General features: G+C 43.6%; 1 protein-coding gene across 1 annotated transcript in view; it reads right to left on the minus strand.

Annotated features, from left to right (window-relative positions):
- FAM234A (family with sequence similarity 234 member A) overlaps positions 1-14,090 on the minus strand; it is a 93,688-nt gene that overhangs the window by 40,442 nt on the left and 39,156 nt on the right. The gene's annotated exons all lie outside the window — the stretch shown is intronic.

Consider the following 14,090-nt stretch of genomic DNA (forward strand, 5'->3'; position numbering starts at 1 on the left):
ATTTTTAGCGCTGTATCACCTGGAAAATGCCTCAGTGTGAAAGGGGTCTTATGGTTAGTGTTTGGCTGAAGCCATTTATTATCAATCAACTGCGTTTACTATTTTGAAATCATAATGGCAACAGAAACTACTCAGATGACCCTGATCAAAAGTTTAGCCCAATACTTAATACTGTGTGTTTCCCCTTTAACATCAATGACAGCTTGAAGTCTTTTGTGGTATTTGTGGATGAAGATCTTTATATTCTCCGATGGTAAAGCTGCCCCTTCCTCTTGGCAAAAAGCCTCTAGTTTCTGTAAATTATTGGGCTGTCTTGCATGAACTGCATGTTTGAGATTTCCCCAGAGTGGCTCAATGATATTGAGGTCAGGAGACTGAGATGGCCACTCAAGAAATTTTACTTTTATTCTGCTGTAGACAATGACAGGTCGACTTGGCCTTGTGTTTTGGATCATTGTCATGTTGGAATGTCCAAGTACATCCCATGCGCAGCTTCCGGTCTGATGAATGCAAACGTTCCTCCCATATTTTTTGATAACATACTGTATTCATCTTGCCATCAATTTTGACCAAATTTGCTGTGCCTTTATAGCTCACACATCCCCAAAACATCAGCGATCCACCTCTGTGTTCCACAGTAGGAATAGTGTACCTTTTATCATAGGCCTTGTTGACTCCTCTCCAAATGTACCGTTTGTGGTTGTGGCCAAAAAACTCAACTTTGGTCTCATCACTCCAAATGACTTTGTGCCAGGTTTGAGGCTTGTCTCTGTGCTGTCTGGCGTAATGTAAGCGGGATACTTTGTGGTATTTCCATAGTAATGGCTTTCTTCTGGCAACTCGACCATGCAGCCCATTTTTCTTCAAGTGCCTCCTTATTGTGCATCTTGAAACAGCTACACCACATGTTTTCAGAGAGTCCTGTATTTCACCTGACGTTATTTGTGGGTTTTTCTTTGCATCCCGAACAATTTTCCTGGCAGTTTAGGCTGAAATTGTAGTTGGTCTACCTGACCGTGGTTTGGTTTCAACAGAACCCCTCCTTTCCCACTTCTTGATTAGAGTTTGAACACTGCCAATTGTCATTCTCAGTTGCTTGGATATATTTTTATATCCCTTTTCTGTTTTATACAGTTCAACTACCTTTTCCCGTAGACAATTCTTTTGCTCTCCCCATGACTCAGAATCCAGAAACGTCAGTGCAGCACTGAATGAAAAATGCAAGGGTCTGTCAGGAGTCCAGACCTTTTATACAAACACACTAATTGCAAGCACGCAGATCACAGGTGAGGATGGTTACCTTAAATAGCCATTCAAACCCCTTTGTGTCAACTTGTGTGCATGTTATCAGGCCAAAATCACTAGGGTATGTAATCTTTTGATCAGGGTCATTTGGGTAGTTTCTGTTGCCATTATGATTTAAAAAGAGTAAAAACAATTGATTGATAATAAATGGCTTCAGCCAAACACTAACCATGAGTGACAGAAATGTTTTTGTGTTATCGTTCGTATTCTCTGAAAAGTGGCCAAGAAATCATGAATTCTGCCAGAGTATGTTAACTTATGAGCACAACTGTAAGTGATAGAGTCAGGGAGACACTTAGTAGAGAAGTATTGTATGCCATATGTGTCTTCATAGCCCAACATTTTGTAATGCAGGGAGAAATGTAACAAACACTTAAAGTGGTTGTAAACCCTTACAAACCACTTTGACCTACAGGTAAGCCTAGATTAAGGCTTACCTGTAGGTCCAAGAAATATCTCCTAAACCTATACGGTTTAGGAGATATTTGCCAAAATACAGGCACCGCTGTCAGCGGCGCGCAGACGCACTGAGCGTGCCGCTGTCAACAGTGGCGGCTCCTGTGCGCATGCGTGGGAGTGACGTCATCGCGGCTTCGTCGAATGACAGCAGCGGAGCAGCGAGACCCACCAAGAAGATGGATGCTCCGGACTACAGGGGACAGCGGTGACATCGCTGGCTCCTGTGTCAGGTAAGTGACACATAATGGACTACTATGCGATGCATAGTAGTCCATTATGCTTTACCTTTGCAGGGAATCAAAGAGGAAGTAAACTCATCAGGGTTTACTTCCTCTTTAAAGTGATTCTAATGGCACGTACACACGACCGGACTTTTTGACAGCAATTTGATCCTGTGTGGGCTTCATCGGTCCTTTGCTGTCCAAATATCTGATGGCCTTTAGAAATAGAACATGTTTTAAATCTTCCCGTGGAACTCCACCGGACGCCGTTCCTGGCGGGAAACCCATTTGTATGCTGGTCCGACTAACCAAATACAACGCATGGGCAGCTACAGCACCTGCCCGCGAGAATGTTCCCCCAAGGTCCATACCAGACCTTTATCCGAGCACGCAGCTCGGCTCCCCACCCTATGTGAATAAGTATGGGGTACATCGTACCCCTACCCATTCACCTGGGGGAAAAAAGTGTCATTAAACAAACACACTAGACAGGTTTTTAAAGTAGTTTTTTATTAGGTAGCTCCGGGGGTCTCTTCCATCTTCCAGGGTCTCTTCCGACTCCTATCTCCGGCCTTCTCTCCCGGTCTCTGGTTCTTCTGCTCTCCGGCCTCTTCTCCCACTCGCCGATTCTTCTCCCGGGCTCCTCCACGATCTTCTGCTCTTTTGCTAGTGGTGGCTCGGTGTTTTCCATCTTCTTCTTCCCTCCTGTCTTCTTCCGATATTGACACGACACTCTCTCCTGCTGCAATGCTGTGTGCACGGTGCGCTACAACTTATATGGGGCGGGGTCACCGGGTGACCGCCCCTTATGACGGCACAGTCCCGGGGCATGCTGGGGCTGTGCCGTCATAAGGCATAGAGGAATATTATGCCATCAGTCATGGCATAAAGGAATATTTTTTAACCACTTCAATACAGGGCACTTCCCCCCTTCCTGCCCAAGCCAATCTTCAGCTTTCAGCGCTTTCGCTGTTTAAATGACAATTGCGCGGTCATGCTACACTGTACCCAAACATTTTTATAATTTTGTTCCCACAAATAGAGCTTTCTTATGGTGGTATTTGATCACCTCTGTGGTTTTTATCCTTTGCTAAACAAATAAAAAAGACAGAAAATTTTGAAAAAAAAAAAAAAAGTTTTTCTTTTTTCTTCTGTTTGTTATACAATTTTGTAAATAAGTACCGTATATACTCGAGTATAAGCCGAGATTTTCAGCCTCTTTTTTGAGGCTGAAAGTGCCCCCCTCGGCTTATACTCGAGTCATCGCTGTCTGCCCGCTCGATCAGCGTGTCGAGCAGACAGACAGCGGCCATTCTATTCAAAAGCCGCGCCTCCGGCTCCGCCTTCGCCTGTGATAGGCGGAACACTGAATTTCCCAGCAGCCTGTGTTCCGCCTATCACGGACATCGTATCATCCTCGTACTACGGACGAGGATGATACGACGTCTGTGATAGGCGGAACACAGGCTGCTGGGAAATTCAGTGTTCCGCCTATCACAGGCGAAGGCGGCGGCGCAGCTTTTGAACTTTACAATGGCCGCCGACGAAGAGGGCACGGGACGGAGGCAAGGCAAGGCACGGCACGGCACGGCACGGGACGGGACGGGACGGGGGCAAGGCAAGGCACGACACGGGACGGATGCAAGGAGGCAAGGCACGGCACGGGACGGAGGCAAGGAGGCAAGGCACGGGACGGAGGCTCGGGACAAAGGTAGGCTGGACACACACACACACACACACACACACACACACACACACACACACACAGGGATGGATGGATGGATGGATGGAGACACACACACACAGGGATGGATGGATGGATGGATGGAGACACACACACACAGGGATGGATGGATGGATGGATGGAGACACACACACACAGGGATGGATGGATGGATGGACACACACACACACAGGGATGGATGGACGGACACACAGGGATGGACGGACACACAGGGATGGACGGACACACAGGGATGGACGGACACACAGGGATGGACGGACACACACACAGGGATGGACAGGCATGTCTCACCCTCGGCTTATACACGAGTCAATAAGTTTGCCAGTTTTTTGGGGGGTAAATTGGGGGCCTCGGCTTATATTCGGGTCGGCCTATACTCGAGTATATACGGTACGTTTTCTCCTTCACTGATGGGCACTCATGAGGCGGCACTTATGAGCACTGATGAGGTGGCACTGGTGATAGGCACTGATATGCGACAATGATGGGCACTGGTAGGCAGCACAAATGGGCACTGATAGGTGGCACTGATAGGGGACACTGATAGGTGGGCACTGATGAATGGCACTGATGGGCATCACTGATTAGGAGGCACTGGCAGGTATTGCTGGTGGGCACTGATTGGCATCATGTGTGGGCACACATTGCCACCAGGGATACCGTACCTGGTGGTCATCAGTGGTGGCCATCCCTGGTGGTCCTGGGTGGGCAACCCGAGGGGGTGCTGTGCTGATAATCAGCACATACCCTGTCAGGAGAGCAGCCGATCGGCACTCCTCTACTTGCGTCTGTCAGACTTGAGTGAGGTAAAGCCGATTAACAGGTCGTGACAGATTAACATGATTGGACGCGGCTGATCACGTGCTAAAGAGTCTCTGTCAGAGACTCTTTACCTTGATCAGAGTGTTAGAGTGACACGCCACAACAACGATCGATGTGCGCAGCGGCTTGTTGTTATCTTGATCACGTCATATGACGTCTGGTCAGGATAACACAACCACTTTGCCATCATTTTGCTATATGGCAGGCGGCAAGTAGTTAAAGTAAAATAAAAAAAAGATGGTACACTTACCTGCTCTGTGCAATGGTACTGCACAGAGACTGTAAAGCCAATCTTTGTTTTCTGTTTATTCTGGCTATAGTTCTACCCCAGTCTGAAGCCCAATTTATAGGGGTTTGGGAGAGTTTCAGCCAGCACTAACCCCCACACCCACTTTATTCTTCTGTTTAATGAATAGTAATGTCATCCTGAAACACTTCTGGGGTCCCCTTTTCTCATGTGCCCTCATAGCAAGTCATGTGCTATGGAGGAACCTATGCGGGCATGCTCTGGAGCCGGGCTGTGTGCGTCTATGGACACACAAAGTGCAGCTCAGCCACAGCCCCCACTTCCTTCTCACAGGATTTGACTGACAGTTGCAGGAGCCAATTGCTCCCACTGCTGTCTGTATGTCCTGTGAGAAGAGGCCAAGAGGAGAACAGGGATACAGCCAGGAATATCACTGGGTTCAGACAGGACTCTATTAAGTGTTTTGGAAAGGGGTTGCAGGAACCTGGTTGCTTTTACAACCACTTTAAGCTTCTAGCTCTCTCCCTATGTGGCATTATTATTGCTCCCCTTATCCTATGGAGAAGAGAATAGAGGTGTTCTGTTCAGGGATATGATAGCTAAGCAGCCCTTTAAAGCAAGAACAAAATAAAAATCATAATTTTCATAAACCAATGGGACCTTTCTATTCCGCACTTCACATTTCAGTAACAATACAACAGTGAGGTGATGAACAAAGTAACAACTTGGCTCAGTCCCACGCTGCCTGAAACAAGGCACACATTTTACTGCTACTGAGGGAGCAGTGAAAGAGCTGAATTGGGCAGAAAGGGAGTAGCAACATTGTATAGTACAATCCTGCACCAATTACCAGCGGCATAATTGCTTGGTTTGATATGGTGCTTACAATACAGTGTAAAAGTTTTAGGCAGGTGTGAAGTAATGCTGTAAGGTAAGAATTCTTTCAAAAATATATATTTTTATTGTTTGTTTTTATCAATTTACAAAAGAAGAAAAGAATACAACTCTAAATCAAAATTTGGTGTGACTACCCTTCAAACCTGCACCAATTTGCACTTGATATAATTAGTTCATTTGACAAATCAGGTATTGAAGCATGAAGACCTGAATACCAGCACGGCAAGTAGCATTTACCAGATGAAGAGTATTATCCTATGTGGAATATTTTTTTTTATTTCCTATACACTACTGCTTATCCTGACACTTTGGTGGAGTTGGATTACTGTGGACTCTCTGTTAACTACTAAAGGAGTTTATTTTTAACCACTGGACATGCTTCTGGGTTTTAAATGAAGATTGTCCTCTTCCATGATGCCAGCTTTTCTAATGTAATGAGCGTTGACTGAGCACACTTATTAGGGGGTCACAAGCACTCTGGTATTCCTTGCATGAGAGTGGATGGTTTCACTTTGGCTATCCTAGGAGTCTTTCTATTTCCATCACGGCTTGTGGGACGGAAAATTTGACCGTTTACACCAGTCATCTCTTTTCTCTTTTTGGACATTTTATGGACTCCATTTATGTTTATAGTCACAATTTCATTACACTGTATGAATTTTACTGGTCACCATTGATGTTTATAGGTTACTGATGACAGTAGTCACAATTGTATTACACTGTATCAGTTTTATTATAGTGGCTGCCAATAATGTTTACAGGGTACTGATAATAACAAACGGGCCACACTGGTTGATTTATATAAAGCATGGCAAGACTGAGCACAGCAACAAGACACAAGGTAGTTATACTGCATTAGCAAGGTCTCTCCCAGACAAAGATTTCAAGATGTGTTGTTCAGGCTCTTTTGAAGCAGCACAAAGAAACGGGCAATGCCGAGGACCGTAGATGCAGTGGTCAACCAAGGAAACTTAGTGCAGCAGATGAAAGACACAACATGCTTGCTTCCCTTCAACATCGGAAGACATCCACCAGTGTCATCAGCACAGAACTGGAGAGAAACCAGTGGGATTCAGGTATACCCACCTACTGTCTGGAAAAGTCTGGCGAGCAGACTTCTTCATGGAAGAATTGCGGCCAAAAAAAACATACCTCAAACATGGAAACAAGGCTAAGTGACTAACTATGCACAAAAGCATAGGAACTGGGGTGCATAAAAATGGCAGCAGGTGATCTGGACTGATAAGTCAAAATTTGAAATCTTTGGTTGTGGCAAGAAGGGCTGAAGAGCGATACAATAACGATTTTCTGTAGGCAACAGTGAAGCATGGTGGAGGTTCCTTGCAAGTTTGGGGCTGCATTTCTCCAAATAGAGATGGAGATTTGGTCAGGATCAATGGTGTCTTCAATGCTGATAAATCCAGGCAGGTCCTTCTTTAACATGCCATACCATCAGGGAGGCATGTGATTGGCCCCAAATTTATTCTGCAGCAGAATAACGACCCCAAACATACAGCCAATGTCATGAAGAACTATCTTTGGTTTGGCCCCCATAGAGCCCTGATTCCATCATCGTGTTTGTCTGGGATTACATGAAGAGACAGAAGGATTTGAGGCAGCCTACATCCACAGAAGATCTGTGGTTAGTTCTAAAAGATGTTCAAAACAACCTACTTGCCTAGTTCCCTCAAAAACTGTGTGCAAGTGTACCTAGAAGAATTGATGCTATTTTGAAGGCAAAGGGTAGTCACACCAAATATTGATTTGATTTAGATCCCTCTTCTGTTCATTTACTTTTAATTCGATAAAAATTTACTATTAATTTGATTTCTAAAAGCATTCTTGATTTACAGCATTTTTTTCACACCTGTCTAAAACTTTTGCACAGTAGTTTATATACTACCAGTAGGTTGTATACACACACATATACAAACAATACAGACACAGTTTCTTTTCTTTTTTACTGGAGTTCACTTCCCCTCATGACAGTCTTTGGTGCCTTCTCTACTGACATGCAGCATTCTGGTCCTGGGCATCCTCTTGACCACATTCCTCCTACCTACAAAACATTGTGCATGTCTATACAGTATGTGCCATAGTTCTGCTCTCTTCTATGTAACAAATACTGCATAAGGTGGCTTTTCTTGGCACTTTCAGCAGGATGGCAGCAAAGGCAGCCTGTGTATTTGACTCAGCGGGTACATTTAGTCTGAGTCTAGGGTAGTGAAAAAATGGGACTTGGAAAGGATGCCCTTGGCCAATAGAACACTTTTGAACATCAAACATGTTTATTTGACATTGCGCTGTTCTTTAATTATCAAACCAGCTACCATCAGGTCCATAAATATTGGGAAATCGACACAATTCTAATCTTTTTGGCTCTATACACCAACAATGGATTTGAAATGAAACAAACAAGATGTGTTTTAACGACAGACATTCAGCTTTAGGCTGGGTTCACACCGATGCGGCAGCGAGAACCGGATGTGATTCGCACCGCACTGCAGTGCAAATCACATCCGATCTCTGTGCGATGCGAGTTCAGCCATACAGATAGTATGGCTGAATTCGCATCGCACCCGCCGCAAACTCGCACGGGACCCTTTTTTTGGTCCGCAGCAGAATTGGATCGCATGGATGTTCACACCATGCGATCCGATTCCTGTCCGAGTTTGCAGATCGCACTGCGATATGCGAACTGATCTGGGGGTGTCATTAACATTTCACTGACACTCCCAGCAGTCCGCATAGGGCAGTGTGAACTGCCGGCGGGACGCATGGGATGCGTGAAAACGCCACGGATTCGCGGCGTTCCCGGATCGCTCCAGTGTGAACCCAGCCTCAATTTGAGGGTATTTACATCCAAATCAGGTGAACGGTGTAGGAATTAGAACAGTTTGTATATTTGATTCCCACTTTTTAAGGGGCCAAAAGTAATGGGACAATTGGCTGCTCAGCTGTTCCATGGCCAAGTGTGTGTTATTCCCTCATTATCCCATTTACAAGGAGCAGATAAAAGGTCCAGAGTTAATTTCAAGTGTGCTATTTGCATTTGGAATCTGTTGCTGTCAACTCTCAATATGAAATCCAAAGAGCTGTCACTATCAGTGAAGCAAGCCATCATTAGGCTGAAAAAACAAAACAAACCCATCACAACATAGCAAAAATATTAGGTGTGGCACATATATAAACTATATATGTAATTCCTACACCGTTCACCTGATTTGGATGTAAATACCCTCAAATTAAAGCTGAAAGTCTGCCGTTAATGCAAATCTTGTTTGTTTTATTTCAAACCCATTGTGGTGGTGTATAGAGCCAAAAAGAATAGAATTGTGTCAATGTCCCATTATTTTTGGACCTGACTGTATATACCGTATTTATCGGTGTATAACATGCACTGGCGTATAACACGCACCCCAAGTTTAGGAGGGAATTTTTAAGGAAAAAACTTTTAGGAGGGAAGTTTATGGAAAAAAACTTACATTTAAATGCCCATCAATGCAGCCTTGTCAGTGTCATTTGCAGGCTTGCATTGCAGCCTTGTCAGTGTCTTTTGCAGGCTTGTCGTTTTAAAAATGGTGCTGCCGAGATACAGAGCGGATGTCCTGTGTATCTCGGTGGTGCTCGGTAGCTCTCAGCCGTTCTCGGTGGCTTTCGGCTATTTTCGGCTGCACTCGGCCGACGGCTTTCCGAAAGCCGCCGAGAACAGCTGAAAATAGCCGAGAACGGCAGAAAAGCTGACAATTGGTGGGGAATCGGCGTATAACACGCACCCGTGATTTTCCCCTGATTTTAAGGGGAAAAAAGTGCGTCTTATATGCCGATAAACATGGTATATTAAATGTAAAAAAAAAAAATAATTCATAAATGTGAATAATCAAAAATCATATCCAAATAATGCCCATGATAAAAATATCCAATAATAGATGTGAATATCAAAACAACATGGAAAATAAAAGAAGACGTAGGAAGACTGTCTCCATATATAAATATAGTGTTCTACAAGCAGGGACGTGTGGAATGTAGAAAGCATTTGATTCTTTAACAAAAGGTTATGCAGTAAGCTGAATGTGAACCTAGAGGCATCCCCACTGTGCAAGCTTGTAAGACCAGTTCCTCCCACGCTGTCCAGCTGTAAATTTCTCAAATCAGTATTTCAAAAAAGAGGTATTGCAGAAAATGTCATTTCTCAGAAAGGGCTTTGTCCTCTACTTTGATTGAAATTCCATAACTTCATAAATGCTAACATTTGCAATTTACTGCTTACACTGCCCATGTCTACAAGCAACTTGCAAGCATGGTTTTTAGGCTTAACGTACATGGGATGCTGAGGCAACCTCCTCTGAACAAATTTTTTGGCAGCTTCAAACCCGGCGTTTAAAAATGCCTGTTTTGCTGCGTTTGCATGCTGCGTTTTCATCTAGGAGCGTTCATTTAAGATATCATAGGACCCTCCCAAAGCCCAAAAAACAGTATTGTTTAACTATTTTAGCCATTCTGTGAGACCAGAGTGAGTAGCAGCAGCTGGGAGAGCAGCAGTGTACTTGTATCTACCTCAATTTCAGTGCTTTTACTAAAGATTCCATAATGAGCATATGTGAGGAAAAAAAATGCAAATTTTTTAATATATTTAATTTTTAAACTGCAATGGATTAGTATATTTTGTTTATTTATTTTTTTATAAGCTGTATATGTAATTTCATTTTTTTATTTATGAAAAATTTTATTGCAATTTTTTAAATATATTTAATTTTTAAATTGCAAATGATTATTAGAATTTTTTGTTTAATTTTATTTTTTTTAAAAGCTGGATGTGTAATTTCATTTTTTTTTTTTTTTATTAATTTATTTTGTCTTTTTTAAGAAAATTTTAATTGCAATTTTTAAAATATTTTTAATTAACCCTAACCGGAAACCCTAAACCTAACTTGTTCTTCAAGGGGAAAACCCTAACCATAACAACCCTAACCATATACCCCTCAACCCTAACCCTGACCAGAACCCCTAAACCTAACTTGTTCTTCAAAAGGGAAAACCCTAACCATAACCCCCTAACCCTAATGGGAAACCCTAACCCTGACCGGAAACCCTAACCCTAACTTGTTCAAGGGGAAAACCCTAACCATAACCCCCTTGGGAAACCATAACCCTAACCCCTAACCCTGACCGGAAACCCTAACCAGAAACCCTAACTTGTTCTTCAAGGGGAAAACCCTAACCATAACCCCCTAACCCTAATGGGAAACCCTAACTTGCTCTTCAAGGAAAAAACCCTAACCATAACCCCCTAATGGGTAACCCTAACACTTACCATAACCCTAAACTTGTTCTTCAAGGACAAAACCCTAACCATAACACCCTAATGGGAAACCCTAACCCTAATTTGTTCTTCAAGGGGAAAACCCTAACCATAACCCCCTAATCCTAATGGGAAACCCTAACCCCCTAACCCTAACTGGAAACCCTATCCGGAAACCCTAATCCTAACTTGTTCTTCAAGGGTAAACCCTAACCTCCTAAGCCTAACCCTAATGGGAAACCCTAACCGGAAACCATAACACTTACCATAACTCTAAACTTGTTCTTCAAGGGGAAACCCTAACCATAACCCCCTAACCCTAATGGGAACCCCTAACGGGAAACCATAACACTTACCGTAATCCTAAACTAGTTTTTCAAGGGGAAAACCCTAACCCCCCAACCCTAATAGGAAACCATAACACTTACCATAACCCTAAACTAGTTTTTCAAGGGGAAAGCCCTAACCCTAACCCTAATGGGAAACCATAACACTTACCATAACCCTAAACTTGTTCTTCAAGGTGAAAATCCTAACCCCCAACCCTAATGGGAAACCCTAACCCCAACCAAAAATCCTAACCCTAATGTGAAACCCTAACACTTACCATAACCCTAAACTTTTTCTTCAAGGGGAAAACCCTAACCCTAACCCCCTAACCCTAATGGGAAACCCTAACCAGAAGCCCTAAATCTTACCATTATTATTATTATTATACAGGATTTATATAGCACCAACAGTTTATGCAGCGCTTTACAACATTAGGGCAGACAGTACAATTACAATACAATTCAATACAGGGGGGAATCAGAGGGCCCTGCTCGTTAGAGCTTACAATCTAGGAGGGAGGGTCAAGTTATACAAAAGGGTAATAGCTGTGGGGGATGAGCTAAAGGAGAAAATAGTGCAGTTGTTAGATGGAGGCAGAATAGGCTTCTGTGAAGTGGAAAGTTTTCAGGGATCGCCTAAAAGTGGATACATTTTGAGACAGTCTAACAGATTGGGGTAGCGAATTCCAGAGGATGGGCGAGGCTCGGGAGAAGTCCTGGAGGCGGATATAGGAGGTGGTGATGAGGGTGCTAGAGAGCAGGAGGTCTTGGGAGGAACGAAGAGGGCGATTAGGTTGGTATTTTGAAACTAGGCTAGTGATGTAGCTGGGGGCAGAGTTGTGGATGGCTTTGTAACTTAATGTTAGTATTTTGAATTGAATCTGTTGGGCAAGTGGCAGCCAATGGAGGGATTGGCAGAGAGGGGTAGCAGACACTGAGCAGTTTGTAAGGTGGATGAGTCTGGCAGCAGCATTCATGATGGAATGAAGGGGGGGATTGTCTATTTAAAGGTAAGCCAATGAGGAGGGAGTTGCAGCAATCAAGGCGAGAGATAACCAGGGAGTGAATCAGGAGCTTTGTGGTTTCATTGGTTAGAAAGGGACGTTGCTTGGAGATGTTGCAGAGGTTGAGGCAGCAAGCTTTGGAAAGTGATTGGATATGGGGCTGAAAGGAGAGTTCAGAGTCCAGGATAACACCTTGGCATGTGAGGATGGGTGGATGGTTGTGCCATTGCTCTTGACAGAGAAGTCAGGGGAAGAGGTACATGGGGGAGAAAATATTATAAGCTCGGTTTTGGACAAGCTGAGTTTGAGGAAGTGTTGTGACATTCATACAGATATGTCTGCTAGCAAGTTAGTGATGCGTGAGGAGACTGATGGCGTGAGTTGAGGGGTGGAGAGATAGATTTGTGTGTCTTGGCAGCGCAGAAATGATATTGAAAGCCATGAGAGGCTATCAGCTGACCCAGGGCAGAGGTGTAGATTGAAAATAAAAGAGGTCCAAGAACAGAACCTTGGGGAACCCCGACGGAGAAGGGAAGAGAAGTGGAGGAAGTAGAATTGTAAGTGACACCGAAGGTGCGTTGGGATAGGTAGGATGAGAGCCACTGAAGAACACAGTCACAGAGACCAAGGGAGTAAAGTTTTTTGAGGAGGGGGTGGTCAACTGTGTCAAAGGCAGCTGAAAGATCCAGAAGTAGGAGTACAGACTAGTGTCCATTGGTTTTTGCAGTTAGCAAGTCATTTGTGAGTTTTAAAAGAGCAGTTTCTGTGGAGTGTTGAGGGCGAAATCCAGATTGAAGGGGATCAAGAAGGTTATTCTTAATGAGGTGGTCACTCAGTTGGTTGTAAATCAGGCGTTCAAACAGTTTAGAGGAAAAAGGGGAGCAAGGAGATAGGGCGTAGGTTGTTAAGATTGGTTGGGTCCAGTGCATGTTTTAGAGCATTGGAGAAGATGCCAGAGGTGAGGGAGAGATTGAAGATGTGGGTTAAAGAGCGTAGGATAGAGTCAGAGGGCGACCATAGTGTTTGAGAGGGAATAACCCTAAACTTGTTCTTCAGGGGGAAAATCCTAACCATAACCCCCTAACCCTAATAGGAAACACTAATCCTAACCCCAAGTTTCATGCAATTGTGTTTGATCAAGTCAGGGGTGAAGCTCAATGGTGGGGTCAACTGGTTGAAATCTAACAACATATAGGTGAAATTCCAATTATACTTTAAACGAAACCACGGCAAAACGACGGTACCGCATTTTGCCACATTTAGTAGCATTTTGCATTGGAAACGACAGAAACTTTGGCGCCTGACTAATTTTTTTGCCTTCAAAGAAAAACTTGTTTTTCTCTTTATCTATAGTATCAACAACATGCAGCCCTCTTAGGAATCATGAGGAAGCTCTTCTGGGTGAAACATGTAGAGCAGAAGTGGCTGCATTGTTACAAAAATTGCATGTCATATGATATATTTTTATTACCTTTTAACTTCTTACGAAATAAAATTTGGATAGTATTTTATCTTTTGTGATAAGTTGTGGTCTTTTGGCACCTTAAAAGTCCAAAAATTTTCATAACATGGGCTGCGGTGCCTTTTTGGCCCTTCATTGCCAGACTACATAATTAGTGTACTTCCTATGACATTTGACCCATCTACTGTTTAGATGCACAATGTGCATGTCACCACTTTCTATATACAGTATCTCATAAAAGTGAGTACAACCCTCACATTTCTGTAAATATTTAATTATATCTGTAGTGAGTGTACAG

This window comes from Lithobates pipiens, unplaced genomic scaffold, assembly GCF_037356315.1.
Source record: "Lithobates pipiens isolate NorthernLeopardFrog02 unplaced genomic scaffold, aLitPip1_a1.2 Scaffold_22, whole genome shotgun sequence".
NCBI classification, from domain to species: Eukaryota; Metazoa; Chordata; class Amphibia; order Anura; family Ranidae; genus Lithobates; species Lithobates pipiens.